This window comes from Euprymna scolopes, chromosome 23 (genome assembly GCF_053919585.1).
Source record: "Euprymna scolopes isolate OS-2025 chromosome 23, ASM5391958v1, whole genome shotgun sequence".
NCBI classification, from domain to species: Eukaryota; Metazoa; Mollusca; class Cephalopoda; order Sepiida; family Sepiolidae; genus Euprymna; species Euprymna scolopes.
The window spans coordinates 51,856,595-51,874,326 of record NC_136504.1 but is presented as its reverse complement, the minus strand read 5'-3'; the positions used below and the strand labels follow the sequence as shown (position 1 = coordinate 51,874,326).

General features: G+C 35.2%; 1 long non-coding RNA gene across 2 annotated transcripts in view; it reads right to left on the bottom strand.

Annotated features, from left to right (window-relative positions):
* Positions 1-17,732, bottom strand: part of LOC145245896 (uncharacterized) — a 260,524-nt gene that overhangs the window by 202,880 nt on the left and 39,912 nt on the right. Inside the window, exon 2 of one of the 2 annotated variants that reach the window (XR_013863046.1) lies at positions 5,559-5,671. The exons of the other annotated variant lie outside the window; for it this stretch is intronic. This is a non-coding gene — a long non-coding RNA (uncharacterized LOC145245896). The remainder of the gene's footprint in view (positions 1-5,558; positions 5,672-17,732) is intronic. 2 annotated transcript variants of the gene reach the window in all.

Genomic DNA, 17,732 nt, shown 5'->3' with positions numbered 1-17,732 from the left:
AAGATAGAGTCAGATATTTTTGTAGAAGAGTTCCCTCTTCATCCATGCTTAAAATTCCGTACATATTCCCGAGTTCGACAAGATACGCCTGAAGAAAATCGAAGATCAATATCGACAAAACACGGGAATAACATCCAAGATGAGAACAATAGTCCAAATAATGTAAATTATCAATTCTTATCTAAAAAATTGCAAAACAATGATTGCATTAAAATATTTTAAAAAAAAAAAAATTAAAAACTAGATTTTTTGTTGTTGACTTATAAACGAGTGCTTTATGCGAAATTCATGGCTGAATATGGTTAAATTTGTGCTTATTTTGCATTAAATACCAATCCCTAACTGTGCATAAAACAGATACCATAATACTTACTTCACTGCACCTTATCATAACAAAGCTTCATACAAAACTTTAGTCAGATCGGTCCAATAGTTACAAGAAAAAATAACAGAAAGACTAAAAAACACTCAGTTTTCAGTATACTGTGAAAAACTAGAGCGAAAGAATTACAATCAGTTTCATCTATTATTCAATCAAAAATTTTTTGCTAAGTAGTCTTTATAACAAACGCACAATTTTTACATATTTATATCCATTAAAGTGAGAATGTATGTGAGTGTATGTGCGCGTGAGGATACTTCTCAACCTATATACTCAATAAATTTTTGATCCACAGACTTTAAATTTGGTTTATAGGTTGGTTGGTTGTTTTTGTTTTACGGCATATCAACCCTTTTCGGGTTATTTAATGCCGAATCCAAAGATTTTGAATAAAAATTTTTTTAATAGAATATATTTGTTGTTTTCACGTCGGTTTCTATTTAACCCATAGTTGGGACCCTAACAGGTACTACCACTCCGGGTCAGAGTGGACCTGGGAGCAATGGTAATTAAAGGGTGGCTCCACACTCCCCAAAGCCCAGAAGCTGAGGCCTCACCACAGGATATAGTTTAAGATCATATCCAGGACCCCCATTGAGGGACTTTTACTCTCTGCAGGGGGGCAGTCAGCATATTCTAATGCCCCACCGACACGGCCTTGGTTTATAGGATATTCACACATGTGGAAAACTTTAATAAGTTTTCATCCGGGGGGGGGGGGAAACAGTTGCTAACGGGTCAAAATGAGCAAATTAGTAGGGGGGGGGTGCTCGCAGTTGAGAAACATGACAGGTTTTTTTATGTTAAGAATAAGATTTTCTGAAAACAATTTGTAAATGTCATGTCAAGCCGGCCTAATGGTTATCATACTTGACTTAATATTTTTAGGTTCTGATTTCAATCCAGCTCGAATATTTTTACTTTTTTACTAAATGAACTTTTTTACTAAATGAACTGTTTAAAAAAAAAACATTATACTCGCATGCACACGCCTCAGTTTCTGCATTAATTAAAATATAATATTTATGCATATTTTATGACTGGACAACGCCGAGCGGCCTGCTAGTATATCTATAAAAGTAAAATGAGTGTGTGTGTGTTTGTGTGAGGACAACTCTCAATCCATAAACTCAGCGAATTTTTTATCTACAGACATGAAATTTGGTATATAGGGTATTCAGACATGTGGAAAACTTTTTAATCGATTTTCATCCGGAAAAAAAGGGCTGCTAAGGGGTAAAAATTGAAAAATTGGTACGTGGGGAGGAGGTCATTGGATTTTTATCTGTTTGTCAAATGTTTCACAACTGTGCATGCACAAATTGTTCAAATGACAGCTTTCTTATGTTAAGAATAAGTAGGTTTTAAAAGAGTTTTTAAAGATTATGGCAAGCTGGCCTAATGGTTACCGTACCTGACTCAGCATCTTTAGGTTTTGGTTTCAGTCTCAGCTTGAGTATTTTTTTTTTTTGTTTTTACTTACAAGAAGTGAACTGTTAAGAAAAAAAATACTCGCATAAATACTCAGTTTCTTTCCATTTTTTTTTTATACTTCATTTTTTTTTAAAAGTAATTTAACATTATGTTTAATACTGGGCAACACCGGGTACATCTGCTAGTATAACTATAAATGAATGCTCTAACTACCCTACAAAGTCAAATCTTTGAAGGTAATTTTATTCATATATAATTTTGTATTTACCCAAGATTTTTGGTAATAAATGTAAGAAAAATATTGGGCATTAATAGGTTAAAAATGTAATTTACTAGCAGGCCGCCCGGCGTTGCCCGGTCATAAAATATACTTAAATATAATATTTTAATTCATGCAGATTTCGTATTTATTATTGTAGAGCAAATTCTCTATTGATTATTATATTGTACCCAATATATATAATGATTTCCAAAGTTAAAAAGTGACTTTGGTGCCATCAGCTGGAATCAGAACCAAAACATTCAGCACTTCAGCCTTCACCAGGTTGATAAAATAAAAAAAAGGCTAAAAATTAAGGGACTTCAAGCTAAAAATGTATATGTATGCATACTTAGAAGATGGTCAATTTACTCCTATCAAGATCAACTTTATTTCTTTCAATGTTGACCCCTTAGTAAATTTTACAGACTAAAACCCAAAGCAAAAGTGTTACCGAAGCCTAAATACCCTAAATATCCAGTTTCAAGCCTGGAAACTACATATTCAGTGAGGAGTTTGATAGAGACGTTTCGCACACACAAACAATGTAACCTATATATATATATATATATATATATATATATATATATATATATATATATATATTATATTTAAAGGGGATTAGAACAATAGTCTAAAGAGCTGAGTGTATTTCAATGTAACAGTGAAATTACTAGTTTAATTAAAATACAGGAAAGAGAAAGTGCTCGTTGTAATTTAGATATATAATAAGCTCGATAGGTAAATATCCTAGAGCTAATTCACCGTAGCGTCTTTAAATAAAAAGTACGCTAACGGAAATAATTTATTGCACGGGCGCCCCCCCCCCTTTAAAATTCATCATTCAATAAGGTAAAAAGCTATAGCAAACATCTAAATGAGTATTTTAACCATAGTTCCTGATTTCAAAAGGCGAAAAATTAAAAGGTAAATTTCTCTATATATTTTTATGTATATACCTGTATATCTATGTATATGTATATATGTGTGTCTATTTTTTTCATATATATGCATGTATATATTTGTAATATGGTACTTAAAGCAAACTTATAATTTAAATTCAAATCTATATTTTACTCTATTTCTTTTCTATCTCTAACCCATATTAATTTTCTTATAAATTTTAAATCCAGACCTTTTATTTCAATTTTTTTCAGATACATCTGCCTTACTTTTAATGCTAGGTTTATTTATGGTGTCTTTTAAATTTAATAAAAACCCTTCAAAATTTGCTGACGAGGAGACCTTGCTTATTAAAAAACTATATGTAATTATTGTACGTAACTTGATGTCTACCACAATAAAAAGCATTGTTTTCCGAAACGATCGTAAAGATAATTGATTTTGTTGTTGTTCCTTCTTATGAAACGGATTTTTAATTTAATTATAATTTGATTTTTAAATTTTAAATTATCAATCACATTACTTAATATATATATATATGCATGTATATTAAATATATGAAAAATATATGCATATATGAAAACATACATGTGCTGGAACGTTTCCATCCTATATCTATATCCATATCTATGACTGAGTATATCAAGTAGCTTAATATCTTTTTAAATAGGAAAAGTATCTGGCCTTCGGGATAGGACCACAGTGTGGTATCTATTATGCTGCCACACTTAAGTTCATTTATCCTTAGTATAGAGGGGTTTCCCCCTCCACTGACTAAGGCAATTTTTATTTTTGCCTACTTCGAGATTGCCCCTCATTGGCGAGCTGGTTTTCACACACATTAAAAAACAACCTTGTGTCACATTTTGCTTTTGTGGAGAAGCAAATAAATACTAATAGAAAAAGTAGGAGCAGGCCCCTGGGCTGAGATCACAGTGTAGTATCTGTTCTAATACTGCACTTAAGTTAATTTGTCCTTTCTATGCTAAGGCAATTTTTATTTTTGCCTACTGCCAGAGTGCCCCTTTTTGGGAAGCTGGTTTTCCTCCACATCAAAAACGACCTTGAGTCACATTTTGCTCTCGTGAGGAAACCATTAAGTACTAATAAAAAAGTAGGCTTTTAATATCAATGTCAAAGCGAGAAAAATAAAGGTCAACTCTATAGGTATATAGATTTCATTTCTTTTAGTACTGTGGATAGATAATTTTATTTGGTTAAAAATTTTAAAATAACAATGAGAAAAAAGTGAAAAATCAATCAAATATTCAAACACCAGATTGCATTGCAGACCGATGAAGAAATAGTAAGAAAATAGAGTACTCTTGCCAAATCTGATCAGGAACTGCTCGGCATGCCTTATCCAGCTTTGATAGAGTTCAAAACCAGCTTTGAAACCTAGTAGGTGATGCCTTTTTCTCTTCACTGTAACCTATTTCCCACAGAAGAGATGTTGACAGCCTGTCTCTGCTTTGTTGTTATTTTCGTGGCAAGTGCCCAACTGAACTCTAATCTATGGTTCCCCCTTGTCAAACTTTCACAAAAAAAAAGCACTCGACTAGCTACAACCACTATATACAATTTCTCCCACTCTCCATGTGTGCCTAAATCTAAACACAAATTCCATGAACAAAGCTTCTTTCCCAGAACTGCCTGCCCGTGGAACACTGTTCCGCTAGTCTTCTTCCCAGTTGAATACAACATGGTAGCCTTCAAATCCAATGTAAACAAGTTCTTATTGAGTCGTCCCCATGAATAATCAAATTCACACCATTAACGATTACTACACTACCCCTTTACATTCATTAACTTATCCTCGAGTGGCCTTTTGGCCTTGATAAGTGGTGATTCCCAAGTAAAATTAAAAAAAAAAAAAATAATAAAAATAACGAAGTACATCTGCACAGACTGAACTGATTTTCTCTTAGAATTAAAAAAAAAAAAAAATTCTTAAAATTAATTCAATTAAAAACTTGTTTTCTTTTCATACAATCCAGAAAAAAAAAAAAACTAGCTTAAACAGAAATTTTGACATTATCAAGAGACAAATTTTGCTCAAATATAATTTGGTATTTGCAAAAGGTTTCGAGTAATAAATTAAAGAAAAAAAAAAATTTGCACTAATGGGTTAAGATATTTTTATTCTGTTTGTTGTGGACTCTAGATTGGGAATCATCTATCCAAACGAAAGATTGCAGTGTATTTGATTTGTACGAGAGAGAGAGAGAGAGAGAGAGAGAGAGAGAGAGAGAGAGAGAGAGAGAGAGAGAGAGAGAGTAGGGGGTGGTGGAAGAGAGGGGAGGAGGAAGAGAACTCACCCCGACTCCAGTAGATGGGATTGGATGTGGGGGTAGCAAGCCAGATGCTTAGGTCATGACTCCTCGGGTCAAAGTGCATCACCGTCAATGGAATTCAGTCAACCTGGCATAAAACGTGTCATCTGATTGCAACAAAGGGGGAGGAAGGGGGCAACAACAACAACAATTACCACCACCACCACCACCACCATTTAGCAATAAATAAACATAATAAATTATAAAAAAATAAATCAAATACAAAGTTTGTTATAAAAATCGATACCTGATTACATTTTTCGAGGAATTCCATGGACATCATTTAAATTTCTCTCCTATTCCATATGGGGTTATTAGTGTCCAATTATCGATTCCTATTATCGGTTAACAAAGATGCAACTGAAAACAAAGACATATCAAGATCAAACAATTTTTTTTTTTACCGGAAAAAAAAAAAATTAGGTGCTTATACAGTTTAGTGAAGATATTTAAAAACGAAGATTAATAAAAAGAAAACCTCTGTGATGTAGTATGTACGTGCCCGTTATAGAATTATGTTCTCATAAAAAATATTCGCTTAATTTGATCAAGTAGTTTATTTTTTTTTTTTACGGAGGAAAATCAAATTTAAGTGAGACCGATCGCGACGCAACCATCTTGGCTATTTCCAGCTAATTCTTAATGTTTGCCAAAATGCACATGAAGCTCTAACAATTTCATTAATAAATCTTGAAACGATTTTTTAAAAGAAAAAAAAAAAGACAGCAGAAAGAAAGGAATACCTAAAATTATTAAAAACTGTAAAAACAATCTCGTCAAATTATGACAAACTTTAAGAATTAGATGGAGTTATCTCTCCTGCCCCCCCCTCGCCTCTTTGCAGCTGGAAATTGCCAAGATGGTTGCGTCGTGATCGGTATCACTAAAATTTGATTTTCCTTTGTAATAATAATAATATTAATAATAATAATAAGAAGAAACTGCTTGATCAGATTAAACGATTTTTTAATGTGAACTTTATTCCACAACGGGTACGATAAGACCAGAGGATAAGTTGTTTGAAACAACTATGACAATAAGAATAAGTTTGTAAAAAAAGAAAAAAAAAAAGAAAAAAAAAGAAAAAGAAAAGAACATTCAAATTATGAAGGATTCCCAAAATAATAATATATTATGCAAATTTATCCAGTATTTTTGTTTTTAAAAAATAAAAATAAAATCATCCTCTTGCAAATTATGGAATCTATTCTTAACATCCAGAGGTGTGTGTGTTTGGGGGGGGGGCTATGTTGGCCCCTAAAGTTTGAATTACGTTTTTGTATTGATCTTAATGAACGCGAAAAATGACCAATGATAGAATTCGAGAAATATTTTTTGGAGGGGGAGGGGGTAAATTTTTACTTTCTTTTCACCTTTACACCCACATTTAAAATGGCAACTTTTGAGGGGTTTCGAGTATTAAAAAATTTTTTTTTTTTTTTATTACATTTTCACCCCAAACAAGGCACATTGCCACTTTAATGTAGGGGGCTACTATCAGGGGCAACGACTACTGGGGTACTATGTAGGGATTTGGGCAGCAAGATGTCGGTTCACGTTGCACTTGAACTTCTGCCCGTCAGTAGAGTTGGGGAAGCAGGGACCAGGAATGGAATTCCAAAGTCTAGCGGTTCTGGGGAAGAAACTACTGAAGTAGAAAGATCTTTTACATCTAGGGATCTCTACAGTGCGGGGGTGGGATTTTGCAGCCTGTCGGGTCTGTCGAGGGTGTTCACGTCGTGGGGGCACAAGTGATTGCAGTTCGTTAGAGCATTCACCATTAAAATATTTGTAGAACAGGCAGAGGGATGCAACGTTTCGTCGATGGGACAGAGGCTGAAGCTTAGATGCCAGTTCAGGGCCTATCAGATTTGCGACTCTCTTTTGAACCTTGTCAAGGAGCGAGAGACTAGTAGCCGATGCACCAGCCCAAATATGACAGCAATACTCCATACATGGGCGAATGGTTGCCTTATAGAGGTACAGGATACTTTCGGATGCTAGTAGTTTTCTAGCATGGTAGAGAGAGCCCACCTTCCTTGCAGCGGCCCTGGCAATGCCTTCAATGTAATTGTTCCAACTCATGTTTCCTCTGAACGTTAGGCCGAGGAGTTTAAAAGATGTGCTTTCAGATAAAGAGTCTTTGACCATTGCTATTGATGGTAGAGAAGGTTTCTTGTAGTTATTGAAGGAAACAAGTTTAGTCTTGGCAGCATTGAATGTGACCATCCATTTTTGTTCCCATTCCACTACAGATTGGAGATCATTCTCTAGTGTTTCTGCCATTTCTTTAGATATGTGTTCATTTGTTTTCCTGTCGTGTCTGTTATAGAGTGTGGTGTCATCACCATATATGCCCATCTCACAGACAATTTTGTCAAGGAGGTCATTTATGAATATTAGGAATAATAGAGTTCCAAGGATAGACCCCTGAGGCACTTTAAGCATATTTTATGACTGAGCCACGTCGGGTGGCCACTACAATATATTAAGTATAAAATAGTAATCGATAAAGAATGGGCTCTATTGTAATAAATATAAAGTCTGCATGAATTAAAATATCATATTTAAATATATTTTATGACTGGGTAACGCCAGTGGCTTGCTAACACACATATATATATATATATATATATATAAATATAAAAGGAACTTTGTGTGTGTGATTTCATTCTGTATGGACTCCTAAACGCCTGGGCCGATTTTTATGAAATTTCACATGAAGGTACTTTATATGCCTGGCAGTGTTCTTAGATAGGTTTGTCTTCGATAACTATCACTAATTGAAAAAATCTGATTAAAACAGAAGCAGTTAACGCCTTATGCAGCCTAATATTACAAGTGCATTTGAGAAGTTTTATTACTGCAAAAGCAGAAAGGCTTAGGATATAAAATCAACAGTAGGTTCTTTGATATGACTGGGGCACGTTTCAAATAAATGTTTCTGTGTAGAGTACAGTTGGACCATGATACTCGACTTCTGCATTTGAAACTTTAATTCAAGCCATTATATAAAAATAATTTTATAAAATCAACAGTAGGTTCTCTACAGTGCAATATAAACTACAATGTATTGTGGATTAAGTGCACTGAGGTGGATCCCCAACTAGAGTGGGCAATCAATTGATTTGATTGAAAAATGGACGATTTCACGGATTTGGATGATGCTAAAAATATGGGAGGATGAAACATTCGTTGATCATCATTCAATCCCGGGAAAAGTCAGGTCTCTCTGCTAGTATATATATATATATATATATATATATATATATATATATATATATATATATATATTAGTGATGGAACGATTCCAATATTTTTCATGATGCCAATACAATTGCCGATTCTGATATGATTACCGATGCCGATTTTTTTTTTTTCCTTATTATCATAACAGCACATGGTAAATGTGCATATATTTTCCCAAACATTAAAATACATGGGTGATGAGTGATCTATGATTTTACTGGTCGTTTAAAAATCAATAAATATATAACATTTAAACATGACTATCAACAACAGAAGATTGTTTTTGAAACAAAATCACATATAAAAGACAATTGAAAGAATCGATTTTGGTATCGGAAAATAGTTCAGACTTTTCCGATTCCTACTAAGCGTCCCAACATTCATATATATATATATATATATATATATATATATATATATATATATATATATATATATATATATACACACACATATACATACACACAAACATATATACATACATACAAACTCCAACTTCCAACGTAGACCCCCACTACCATGTTTCCTTCTCCAACATCAGGGGTTTACGTTCTAACCTTCCAGAGGCTGAATCCCAATTACAGGAGACTAAACCAGACCTTTTATTTTTAAGCGAAACTGGCATTGGACAGACTATTTCCCTAAATGAGTTCTTAATTAAGGGATACTCTAACTTTACTTCCAAATCTAACCCCCAAGATAGCCATGGACATGGAATATGTGCCTATATTAAAGATGGCTTTCCATGTGGTAGGGACATCTCCAGAGAAGATCCTAACTTACCCTATATGTGCTTCCGGGTTGCACTAGCTCACACTACTACATTTATATTTACTCTCTATCGCCCCCCCCTATAACAGCAGAGTTACTATCTTTAAAAGCATATCTGAGAAAATTGACCAAGTTCTATCAGCATATCCTTCAGCTAACATTCACGTATGTGGAGACTTCAATGTTCACAATGTGGAATGGTTGACCCACTCAAACAAGACCGATTATGAGGGGAGGTTCTGTCATGATTTCTCCATTGCTTATGACCTCACTCAGATTGTTCACGAACCCACCCGTGTGCCCGACAATGACGCCCAGTATGCGAGTCTACTAGATCTTTTTCTCACAACTTGCCCTGAACTATGTTCAGTTTCCGTTCTGTCTCCTCTTGGATCTTCCGACCACTCAGTTGTATCAATTAAGATAAAAATGAAATGTAATAAGTCCTCAGACGTACCTCTCCATCGTACAGTATATCGATACACTATGGCTGACTGGGATAGCTTCCGTACATTTATATCGGATCTACCTCTGCATTCCATGTTTAAAAAGGATGTGTCCTCTATAGTATCAGACCTGACGGAATGGTTAATTGTAAATATAGACCATTTCATACCCTCGAAAAAAATCCAGCAAAAACCTAACAGCCAGCCAGGGTTTTCTCCAGAATGTGCTGCTACTATTGCGCACAGAAATCACTTTTTCCACTGCTTCCAACGTAATAGATGTATGGAAACTAAAGCCGCTTTCAGGACTGCCAGCAACCATTGTAAGAAAGTAATAAAGAACGCAAGAGAGTTATATGCTCAGTCCGTCAAGTCCAAAGTAGCTGAACAGCAGCTTCGTTCTCACCAGTTTTGGCAAATAGCAAACAGAATCCTGAACAGAAGCGTGTGCTCTATCCCAACTATCATCAATGGACCTGAGTTAATCTCGTCAGCATCAGACAAAGCCAACAAACTCTTTGCCAAGAACTTTGCAGCCAATTCTACCCTTTGCGACCAAGGCCGCCAACCCCCAATATTTCCTCCTGTATCAGAAAACATGCTATGTGATATACAAATATCTGTATGTGATGTTGCCAAGCTAATCAAAAACCTTGATTCCAGTAAAGCAACCGGCCCTTATGGTATTCCAATTATAGAACTCGAAAAACTTCGACCTGAACTAGCGCCCATACTTACAAAACTGTTTAAACGTTGTCTTAAGGAGAATTGCTTCCCATCACCCTGGAAAATCTCATCAGTATGCCCCGTATTTAAGAATTCAGGTGATCGTTCATCCCCCTCTCAGTACAGGCCAATAAGTCTCCTGTGCGGCATGAGTAAGTTACTGGAATCTGTGCTAAATAGAGAAGTAATCAACCATCTCAGCAAAAATAATCTTCTTAGTGACACACAATATGGTTTCCATTCTGCTAGATCTACAGATGTGCTTACAGTTATATCTCATAAGATTAGCGAATCTCTCGACAGAGGCACCCTTTCTAGGGAAATTGCTCTTGACATATCAAAGTCCTTTGATAGGGTATGGCATAAAGGTTTACTTCACAAGATTTTCAGCTATTGTATAGCTGGAAATGTCTTCTCAGTTATTAAATCATTTCTCTCTGATAGGTTCATAAGACTAGCAGTTGATGGGCAAAAATCAGAAGCTCACAGTATTAATGCTGGAGTCCCTCAGAGGTCCATCCTGGGCCCAACTCTCTTCCTGATCTATATTAATGATCTTCTAAATCACATCCTTACATCATTTGTAGACATTTTTGTTGATGAGTAAATGACCAAGTTCTCTCTGATTCTCTCTCCTCTGATCTTGATCACGTTGTACAATGGGGAAAGGAGTGGCTGATCATGTTGTACAATGGGGAAAGGAGTGGCTGGTTGCATCTAAAACCAAGCTTCTATCTTTACATCATCAACGTTCTGATCCCCATCTGGCATCAATTAAAATGAATGGCTCTCGTCTTGGGGAGGCCTCAAGTTTTGACAAGTTTCTGGACTTGACCTTTACACCTGATCTTAAATGGAATATGTACATCAAATCTGTTGCCAAGGCGGCTGGAAAAATGGTTGGATCCTTCTATCAATCCAGTAGATATCTCACTGCTGATGCAATTTTCTATCTATATAGGAGCCAGGTACATCTATGGATGGAATACTGTTGCCACATTTGGGCAGGAGCTGCTAGAAAGGATTTGTCCTGCCTTGTTCAAAATAGATTTCGTGGCCTCATGGGAGATGTCCTTTTTTCTTCGCTGCAAACCTCTTTCTCACAGAAGAGATGTCGCGAGTTTGTCTCTGCTTTATCGTTATTTTCATGGAAAGTGTTCGACTGAGCTTCAATCTATGGTTCCCCCTCGTCAAACTTTCACAAGAAACACCCGTCTAGTTGAAAACACTATCAATAATTCCCTCCACTCTTTATCTGTGCCTAAACCTAAACATAGATTCCATGATCAAAGCTTCTTTCTTAGAACTGCACGCCTGTGGAACTGTCTTCCGTTTTCCAGCTGTCTATAATATGGTTGTCTTCAAGTCCAACGTCACAAGTTTCTGATGAGCCGTTACACTTGTTAACAAATTGACCGAACTTCCATTACTATCGATTACTATATTGTCCTTTTGACTACTGTACACTCTTTAACCCTTATCCTTGAGTGGCCTTTCGGCCTTGATAAGTTGTGACGCTTACGTAACCCCCTCCCTAATAAACAACAACAAAAAACACACACACAAATATACATACACACACACACACACACACACACATACATATATATATATATATATATATATATATACATATATAGCCTCAGATTAGTGTGTAGAAATAGAATGATCGCGAAATATATATAAACACAAGTGAAAAACAAAACTTGTGCCAAAGAAAACAGGAGTTGAAATTCTGACAGCAAAGCGATATGTACGAGAATAAAAATAGCAAGTTATTCATAGACTGGATATTGATCAGCTTGTTTTGACTTCGTAGATATACATTCATGAAGATCAAGCGCGAGGACGATTGCACAGAGTTTTGGTGTCCGAGTCCCGGCCAGCCTGTGCGGTTGTCCAGCTGCTTACAACAAAAATGTCAAGGACTGGTCAGACGGGGGGGGGGGGATTAGTAATCAGACAATTAGAGCAGCAGGTGTGAAGAAAGGAAAGAAAAAAAAAAAAAAAAAAAAGAAATGGGAACAACAAAAATAAAAACACACAAAAGGATTTTTTTCCTACCAGTATTTCCAATCGGTGTGTCAACCAGTGTAAACAAATAGAACCATTTTGGGCCAACGTTAAAGATCGCGGCCAGAACAGAATGCGAGAAGAAAATCTTATAAGCTTTAAAAAATTGTTTTATTTTGCTGTTTTTGTTAAATACTAACAAAAAAAAAAAAAAAAAAAAAAGAAAACAGAAAAAAAAACAGACGTGTATGCAAGTATTGTTTTTTTTTCTTAACAGTTCACTTCTTGTAAGTAAAAAAAAAAAAAATACTCGAGCTGAGATCGAAACCAAAACTTAAGGACAGTAGGTCAAGTACGATAACCATTAGGCCAGCTTGACACGTTTTAAAAAGTGTTTTCAAACCTACATATTCTTAACATAAGAAAGCTGTTATGTGAACGATTCGCGCATGCGCATTAGTGAAACAGTTGATAAACAAATAAAAATCCGATGACTTCCCAAGTATCAATTTTTCAATTTTGACCCCTTAGCAGCCATTTTTTCCGGATGAAAACCGATTAAATTTTTTTTCCACATATCTGAATACCCGATATACCAAATTTTATGCTTGTAGATCAAAATTAGTTGAGTATATAGGTTGAGTTTTCTTCACACACACACATTCTTACTTTTATAGATGTATAGATGAATAAATGAGGTCTTATTTCGAGTTAAACTCCAGTTACTATTACACAGCGAAACTTGAGAAAAACACGTTTGCAATATGTGAAAATTATGTGAATAAGTGAAATAAAAACAAGATGGTATCCAAATTTGACCTGATGTTGGGTAATCTCACTTATTCGCGCTCTACGGACAAATGTACTTTTAGTTGACTTTTGACAACTAAAGGTTTTCTTTTTTACTAGCCGATAGAAAAGTTACTAGCCAAACCCCTGTGATTTTTGGAATATGACATCTTCGTTCCGTGACGAGTACGTACATCATAAAAAATGTTTTTTTTATTTTTTTTTTTATTTTTAATAAGTTAAGTCTAAATTAAATTTTTTTTTAATAAGTGTAAGTCTAAATTAAAAAAAATTTTAATAAGTGTAAGTCTAAATTAAATTCACTGGATTTTATGTTGAGACTTAAAGGTATAAACATTCAAATTTCTTCAGATGTTCTTTAAGCAGCCTTCATTAAAAAAAAAAAGAAAGAAAAAAAGGAGTATATTGTTCTATCAAACCCTTTGTTTAAATAAGTTGACTTTACTTGTCTTATTAAAAAACAATAAAAGTTGAAAAGACATTTTTCATTCAGTTATAAGTTTTGAAATATTGTTGGTGAAAAAACAAAAAAACAAAAGAAAAACAAAGTCGCCAACAGATAAGCGTTTTATTATTTCTAATCGCCACTTGGAAAAATCACTTGCAGATGCAACTGTTTCACTCGCAGCGTAAAACCCTGCTTATTCACATAACGTTGATACATTTGAAGTGTCGTTTTCTCAAGTTTACATGCGTAATACTAAATAGATTTTAAATCGAAATGATTCTCTATTTAATAGTATAGAAGAAAAACAACAGCATAAGACCATTTTTGGTGCTTGTGCACTTTTGCTAACGCGCTATTTTTTAACATTTTTTTTCCGGTTAAATTAAAGCTTCACGATATCTTTTTTTTTTTTTTTTTTTTAAATTAAATTGTTACGTGGAAGAACAGAATAGTTACAAAACACACTACTCTATATGCTAAGAATGGCTTTCAAAATAATAACGTTATTATTTCAGCACGGTGGCAAAAGTGCAGAGGTACCCCATTTTTAATGCCTACAGCATTTTTTCTTGCATTCTTAACGTTTGCCGCATTTTGAGCTTAGCCTCAGATTAGTGAATAGAAATAGAATGATATCATTAGAAACATGATATTTGTATGTCTAGTTTTTATGCTAATGTTTACAATTGGTTAAAATAATATAAACGGAACAAAAGCATAAAAACACATAAACAATATTTGTTTACAAGCACGTAATAACAACAAAAGACTCCATGACACATACGTAGGGATAGTACATTTGACAACCTTGGCCTTTTGTTCAAGATCAAAGTGTAGTATCTGTTCCGGCAGATACTGCACTTAAGATAATTTGTACCAGTCAATGGAGGGGAAACCCTCTATACTGGGACAATTATTATTTTTGGTAACCAGAGTGACCCCTTTTAGGGGAGCTGGTTTTTACCTCACATTAAAAACGGCCTTGTGCCTAATTTGCTCAGTGGGGGAGCAAATAAATACCATCTGTTCCGGCAGATACTGCACTTAAGATAATTTGTACCAGTCAATGGAGGGGAAACCCTCTATACTGGGACAATTATTATTTTTGGTAACCAGAGTGACCCCTTTTAGGGGAGCTGGTTTTTACCTCACATTAAAAACGGCCTTGTGCCTAATTTGCTCAGTGGGGGAGCAAATAAATACCATCTGTTCCGGCAGATGCTGCACTTAAGATAATTTGTACCAGTCAATGGAGGGGAAACCCTCTATACTGGGACAATTATTATTTTTGGTAACCAGAGTGACCCCTTTTAGGGGAGCTGGTTTTTACCTCACATTAAAAACGGCCTTGTGCCTAATTTGCTCAGTGGGGGAGCAAATAAATACCATCTGTTCTTCAGATGCTGCACTTCTATTTCTTGTTCTCTTTCGGTGGAGGAGAAATCCTTCACGACTGAGACAATTTTTATTTTTGTACCTTTTCTCCACGTTAAAAAACGACCCTGGTGTCTAACTCTGTCCCGTGGGGAGGCATAGTAAATAGGTACATCTTAACCAAAGAGAGCAGCATTTATCTATATTAAATATTCTTTCCATCCTGTTATTATATAGTTACAATATAATTGGCGACTGCTTTGGCTTGTTATCTACAAGGAAAACATATTCACACCATATACTTGTGAAGATGACCTGTGTGTTCATTCACCACCATGATCGTCCTACGCGTTATACTGAGCCAAAGTTGTTCGTTGATTTAGTCAGCACTGCAACGAAGAGTCCTAATACCAAGCAAAACCACAAGTTCAGTTTATAAACAAATTGTTAAGTGTTGAGACAAGATGGCGGCAGTAAATCAAATCGGCTAAGAATCAATGCAGTCACGATTTCGAGTGTTGAGTAATTCTTAGTAACAAAGATGGCGGCGAAGAATCAATACAGTTCTGATCATGAGTGTTAAGTAATTTCTAGTAACAAATATGGCGGCAAAGAATCAATGCAGTCTCGATCTTGAGTAGTTTCGAGACCGAGGCCGATAGCGAACTGATTGAATCCAAAATTCAATATTATTTTATCATAACTTGTGGAGCTTCTGATTGGTTGATTGTTATAACTGTGGTTATAAAAACGATCGTCGAAATCATTAGAGTTATACCTCCATAAGTAATCAAAAACATTTTAACACAAATAATAGATGTTTATTACTTTTTAAAGTTTACAAATGGTACTCGGCTACTTTGGTAAACGACAAACTTGCAGAATCAGATACTTGCCTGGCCAGACTAAACTCATAAACCCCATTAATGGGGTCCTTTATAGCCACAAAGGATCCAACCTGTCTGGAGAGCCACAACAGCTGGACTACCTGGTAGCTTTCCTGAAAAACAACTACCCCCTCTCCAACATACAGCTCTTCATCTTCCTCTGGAAGATGGGTTATAACTAGGGCTATGACAACAGCATATTCTTTTTCTTGTTTTGACTCTCTGGCATGTATCCATTGATATCTTATGTGTTTTCATGTAGAGTGATGTGGTTCTCGGTTGATTAATCGTGTCTAACTGTGCCGGATATATACTCGAGTGTCAAAACAAAAAGAATATGCTGCTGTCATAGCCCTAGGTATGACCGTTACGCCTTCCATTCTACTGAGATCTCTTCATTTTTGACTGGTTCTGTCTTTTTGTTGGTGATTATTATTTCGGCCACACAGAGGTTGACCATAAGATAACATTTAAACGGTCACTAATTAGGATGGAGTTTTTTTTGTTTTTTTTTCTGGAGCCCATTTAAAAAAATTACTTTTTCAAAGGTTAATCCCATTAAATGATGCACTTACTTTTTCAAACAAAAAGAATATCTCTTGGGTGGTCTGACTCTGGACAGAAATTTTTAGTTCTCTGCGGCCCTCTTTCTTCCTTTGGCCAAGAATCCAACACCTGCTAACCATATGCGCCAACAAAACATGCTGTGCAGCATGTTTATATGCCTCATATACGAATGTTTGCATTAAATCAAGAAATTTCAACTCCATGTATGTGTTCCGGTGTTGGGACTAATGAAAATTTGCTGACTCTTTATAGCGTAATGATGAAAATTAGGTTGTTTTAAAATAAAGTTAAGCTCTTCATCCATCGGGTTACTCAAACTTCAGCGACTTTTCATTGAATAATTGACAGAAGTGTCGCATGGTCTCGTCTTTGAATGTTAGAGTTTGTCTACCAGGCTTAGTAACCACACATTCTTTCGAAACCAATTAGAAATGTTTTCTTTGCTCTTATGTCGTGTTGATTGCAATATTCAAATTGATCTCCGATTCCGTTTGGATTACTAATGTTCAATTACTGACTCCTATTATTTCTTTTGTTTCCGCATTTTCGTCTCCACCCCCTCTTTTTTCAAACTTTCCAGTTTGAGACGTTTCCTTTCTTATTTCTTTAAGTGAACAATTATTGTTTTCTTTTAGTTTCACCCTTAACCATTAACATATTTAATGTTTTAAAACACACCAATTGTTTTTAATGCCTCGCCCCCACCCCTTATCTCGGTAATCAAAGGGGAAAAAAAAAAAAAAGAGCAAAGTTAATTTTTTTTTTTTAGATCATCAGAAATGACTATCAACTCGAAATAGTTTCGTCCTATTCAATTAATACTTTCTTGTACCTTTATGCGACGAAAAGCATGACTGGACCAGCGAAGACATCTCGAAAGCAGAACTTGCTGAGAGAGAGGATACGTTGCGCTGAGAAAGAACCAGCATTTGAGATTAACTCTTGCCAGCGAACACGAAGGATACGATATTAACAATAGTAATCAGACACCTCAAGCTTCCGTAGATCGGCTATATCGAAGTCAAATCCTATAGGATCTATCAGTAAATAATAATCTCTCTTCAGCCGTTCGTACTTGTCTTTCATTAATATGTTCTTCAGAATTGTTTGATGTATTATCTGCTTCCTTT